The sequence below is a fragment of the Petaurus breviceps genome, unplaced genomic scaffold (genome assembly GCF_028583685.1).
Source record: "Petaurus breviceps papuanus isolate PSGF00001 unplaced genomic scaffold, PetGlider_PUasm1.0 90994, whole genome shotgun sequence".
Classification (NCBI taxonomy): Eukaryota; Metazoa; Chordata; class Mammalia; order Diprotodontia; family Petauridae; genus Petaurus; species Petaurus breviceps.
In genome coordinates, this window is record NW_027187393.1 from 8,521,668 (window position 1) to 8,526,631 (window position 4,964).

The 4,964-nt window shown below is 40.6% G+C and overlaps 1 pseudogene; it reads left to right on the plus strand.

Annotated features, from left to right (window-relative positions):
* Window positions 1–1,901: 1,901 nt before the first annotated feature.
* On the plus strand, window positions 1,902–2,653 carry LOC138153407 (small ribosomal subunit protein eS8-like; annotated as a pseudogene).
* The last annotated feature ends 2,311 nt before the right edge of the window (window positions 2,654–4,964 follow it).

Sequence of the window (4,964 nt, forward strand, 5' to 3'; positions counted from 1 at the left end):
AAAGAAAGAAAGAAAGAAAGAAAGAAAGAAAGAAAGAAAGAAAGAAAGAAAGAGAGGAAGGAAGGAAGGAAGGAAAAAAGGAAAGAAAGAAGAAAGAAAGAAAGGAAGAAGGGAAGAAAGGAAGAATGAAAGAAAGTTACTATGGTGACAAAGATCAAAACACACATTCAAGATAAAGTCAAAGCCTCCAAGAAAAATATGAATTGATCTCAGACCATGAAAGAGCTTAAAAAGGATTTTGAAAATCAAGAAAGAAACCCCAACTGCCCTCCAAAAAGGAAAAAAAAAAGAAAATCAAGGAAGAGAGAGAGGGAAAATTGGGACAAGAAATGAGAATGATGTGTGAAAATTATGAAAAATGAGCCAACAGCTTGGTAAAAGAGCACAAAAAAATACTGAAGAAAATAACACCTTAAAAAACAGACTAGACCAAATGGTAAAAGAGGTAGAAAAAGTCAGTGAAAAGAATGCCTTTAAAAGTAGAATTGGACAAATGGAAAAAGGCACAAAAATTCACTGAAGAAAAGAACTCTTTAAAAAGTAGAATTGGTTGGGGGCAGCTACGTGGTGCAGTGAATAAAGCACTGGCCCTGGAGTCAGGAGGACTTGATTTTAAATCTGATCTCAGACACTTAACACATACTAGCCGTATGAACTTGGGCAAGTCACTTAACCCCAATTACCCTGCATTCCCCTCTCCAAAAAAAAAACAAACTGAAGGGGGGAAAAAAGTAGAATTGACAAAATGAAAAAGGAGGTGCAAAAGTTCATTGAAGAAAATAATTCCTTAAAAATTAGAATTGAGCAAATGGGAGTTAATGACTTTATGAGAAATTAAGAAACAATAAAACAGAAGCAAAAGAATGAAAAAATTGAAGACAGTGTGAAATATCATATTGGAAAAACAACTGAACTGAAAAATAGATCCAGGACAGATCATTTAAAAATTATTGAACTATCTGAAAGTCATGATAAAAGAAGAGCCTAGACATCATCTTTCAAAAAATTATCAAGGAAAACTGCCCTAGATTGTAGAATCAGAGGGTAAAATAGAAATTGAAAGAATCCACCCATCACCTCTTGAACAAGATCCCAAAATGACAACTCCCAAGAATATTATGGCCAAATTCTAGAGCTCCCAGATCAAGAAAAAAATATTGCAAACAACCAGAAAGAAACAATTCAAGTCAGAATAACACAAGACTTAGCAGTTTCTACATTAAAAGATCAGTGGACTTGAAATATGATATTCTGGAAGACAAAGGAGCTAGGATTATAGCCAAGAATCACCTACCCAGCAAAACTGAATATGATCCTTCAGGGGAAAAAATAGATACTCAATGAAATAGAAGACTTTCAAGCATCCTTTTTTTCTCTTCTCTTTTTTAAATTTTTTTTGTTTACATCATTAATTTCCACAAGATTTTGAGTTACAAATTTTCTCTCCATTTTTCCCCTACACACTACCGCAAAACAGTGATACCACTGAATATCCCCTCCCCCAACCTGTTCTCTCCCATATCTTCTCCCATCCCCCCCTCCGACTTTCCAGTAGGGCACAGTGGATCTCTATGCCCCAGTGCCTGTATATTTTATTTCCCAGTTACATGTAAAATGATTATATATATGTATATATATATATATATATATATAAATTAAACATTTGATTTTAAAATTTTGAATTCCAGATTCTTTCCCTTCCTCCCTCATCACCCACCCTTCCCGGGAAGATAAACAATTCAATGTAGGTTGTACATATGTAGCCATGCAAAACATTTCCATAGTGGATATATTGTGAAAGACTGACTATATTTTCTTCCATCCCATCCCACCCCCACCCCCACTTGTTCTGTTCTCTGCTTTGATCCTGTCCGTTTTCAAAAGTAGGTGCTTCCGCTCTTTGCAGCTCGCGCCGACCATGGGGATCTCCCGGGACAATTGGCACAAGCGCTGCAAGACCGGGGGCAAGCGCAAGCCCCACCACAAGAAGCGCAAGTATGAGCTGGGCTGGGTGCCTGCCAACACCAAGATCAGCCCCCGCTGCATCCACACCATGCGAGTGCGCGGAGGCAACAGGAAGTACCGGGTGCTGAGGCTGGACATGGGCAACCTCTCCTGGGGCTCCAAGTGCTGCACCCGCAAGAAGAGGATCATTGACGTGGTCTCCGATGCCTCCAACAACGAGCTGGTCTGGACCAAGACTGGTGAAGAACTGCATCGTGCTCATCGATAGCACCCCATACAGCCAGTGGTACTAACTTGTTTCTTGGGCCCCCGAGAAGTGTAATAGCAGCAGTAGTAGTAGTAGCAGCAGTCCCACTACGCGCTGCCCTAGGGCCGGAAGAAGGGCGCGAAGCTGACTTTTGAGGAGGAAGAAATTTTAAATAAAAAGTGGTCAAAGAAGATCCAGAAGAAATACGAGGAGGAGAAGAACGCCAAGATCAGCTCGCTTCTGGAGGAACAGTTCCAGCAGGGCAAGCTCCTTGCCTGCATCGCATCAAGGCCAGGCCAGTGTAGCCAAGCAGAGGGCTATGTGCTTGAGGGCAAAGAGCTTGAGTTCTACCTAAGAAAAACCAAAGCCCACAAGGGCAAATAAACTCTAACTTGGACATTGTCAAGTGGAATAAATCGCCAGATTATTAAAAAAAAAAAAGTGGATGCTTCCAACTTCCCTCCCCCCCAGCCTGTCCTCCCTTTCATCATCCCCCCTCTCATCCCCTTCCCCCCTACTCTCCTGTAAAGTAAGATACCTATTTATTGTGTATGTCATTCTCTCCCTAAGCCAAATTCAATGAGAATAAGGTTGACTCATTCCCTTTTGCCTTCCTGTCCATCCCCTCCATTGTAACAGTTTTTCCTTGTTTCTTCTATATGAGATAATTTACCCCATTCTGTCTCTCCCCATCTCTTATTATATTCCTCTCTTACCTTTTAATTTTACCTTTTAAGTATCATCCCTTCCTATTCAATTGGTCCTGTGCCTTCTGTCTATGTATACCTGTGCACATATATACACACACTCACATATGTATTCATACACCCATATACCCTCCTATATAGACATATATATGTATGTGTATATATATATATATATATATATATATATATATATTTCTATTCCCTTCAACTATTCTCATACTGAGAAAAGTTTCATAAGTTACAATTATTGTTTTTCCATGTAGGAATGTTAATAGTTCAACTTTGGTAAGTTCCTTATGATTTCTTTCCCCTGTTTACCTTCTCATGCTTCTCTTGCTTCTTGTATCTGAATGTCAAATTTTCTATTCAACTCTGTCTTCTTCATCAAGAATGCTTGAAAGTCCTCTATTCCATTGAATGACCATATTTTCCCCTGAAACACAATACTCAGTTTTGCTGGGTAGGTGATTCTTGGTTTTTATCCCAGCTCCTTTGACCTCTGGAATATCATATTCCAAGCCCTGTGATCCTTCAGTGTAGAAGTTTCCATATCCTGTGTAATCCTGATTATGTTTCCACAATATTCAAATTGTTTCTTCCTGGCTACTTGTAATATTTTCACCTTGATCTGGGAATTGGAATGTGGCTATAATATTCCTTGGAGTTTTCTTTTGGGGATCTTTTTCAGGAGGTGATTGGTGGATTCTTTCAACCTCTATTTTGCCCTCTGGTTCTAAAACATCAGGGCAATTTTCCTTGAGAATTTCTTGGAGGATGATTTCTAGGTTCTTTTTTTGATCATGGCTTTTAGGTAGTCCAATAATTTTAAAATTATCTCTCCTGGATCTATTTTCCAGGTCAGTGGTTTTCCCAATGAGATATTTCACATTGCCTTCTATTTTTTCATTTGTTTGGATCTGTTTAATAGTATCTTGATTTCTCACAAAGTCACTAGCTTCCATTTGCTCCAATCTAATTCTGAAGGAATGATTCTCTTCAGTGAGCTTTTGAGATTCTTTTTCCATCTAGCAAATTTGGCTTTTTAAGGCATTCTTCTCCTCATTGCCTTTTTGAGCCCCTTTTGCCATTTGAGTTAGTCTATTTTTTAAGGTGTTATTTTCTTCAGTCAGGTTGTTGACTCTCATTTCTTAATTTTCTTGCATTATTCTCATTTCTCTTCCCAATTTTTCCTCCACTTCTCTTATTTGGTTGTCAAAATACTTCTTACGCTCCTCTATGGCCTGTAACCAATTCATATTTTTCTTGGAAGCTTTTGGTACAGGAGTTCTGACTTCACTGTCTTCCTCCTGTTCCATGCTTTGATCTTTTTTGTCCCCCAAATAGGAGTCTAATGTTGGATTGCTGTGCTTGCTTTGCTTCCTTTGCTTGCTCATGTTGCCACTCAATTACTTGACTTTTGAGCTTTTTGCCACAATAGAACTCTGATACCAGAGAGGGGAGCTTTGTCCCAATTGCTGGGGTTTTCACAGCTGCTGAAGCTATTAGTTGGGTGCCCTCTCTGAAGCCTCCACATGACCTGGCAAACTGGTCATGCATCGTAGGACCTCCACCCTAGACTGCAATCCAGATCGAAGCAGGTTAAAGCAAGAGTGATTACCCCTCAGACTGGTTCTTGTTCCCCCTACAATCTGCAGGCCAGGAGCTCTGAAGCAGCCATGTGGTGGTGGCGGCATGGCTGCGGCACCCCAGGTGCTTCTCCCTCTAGGGGGTAAAGGCTGGAACATACTCCTGAACTTCCAGATCCCAAAGTTTACACTGCACTGACCTCTCACTTTGTCCTTAGCATCTATGGCTTGATAATTCTGGAAACCACCACAGCTGCTGGTGATGTGAAGTCCCTCCAGCTGGAGGCTGGTTGTGGCTGCCCTGAGGCTAAAACCACCGGCTCACACAGCTGGGCTCGGGTCCCAGCGTGCTGCGCTGGCTCCTTCCTGCCAGCCTGCCCAACTGTCTTCAGTGGGAAGTTAGCTTCTCTCTGTCATTTTGTGGGTTCTGTAGGTCCAAAGTTTGTTTAGAGTCATTTT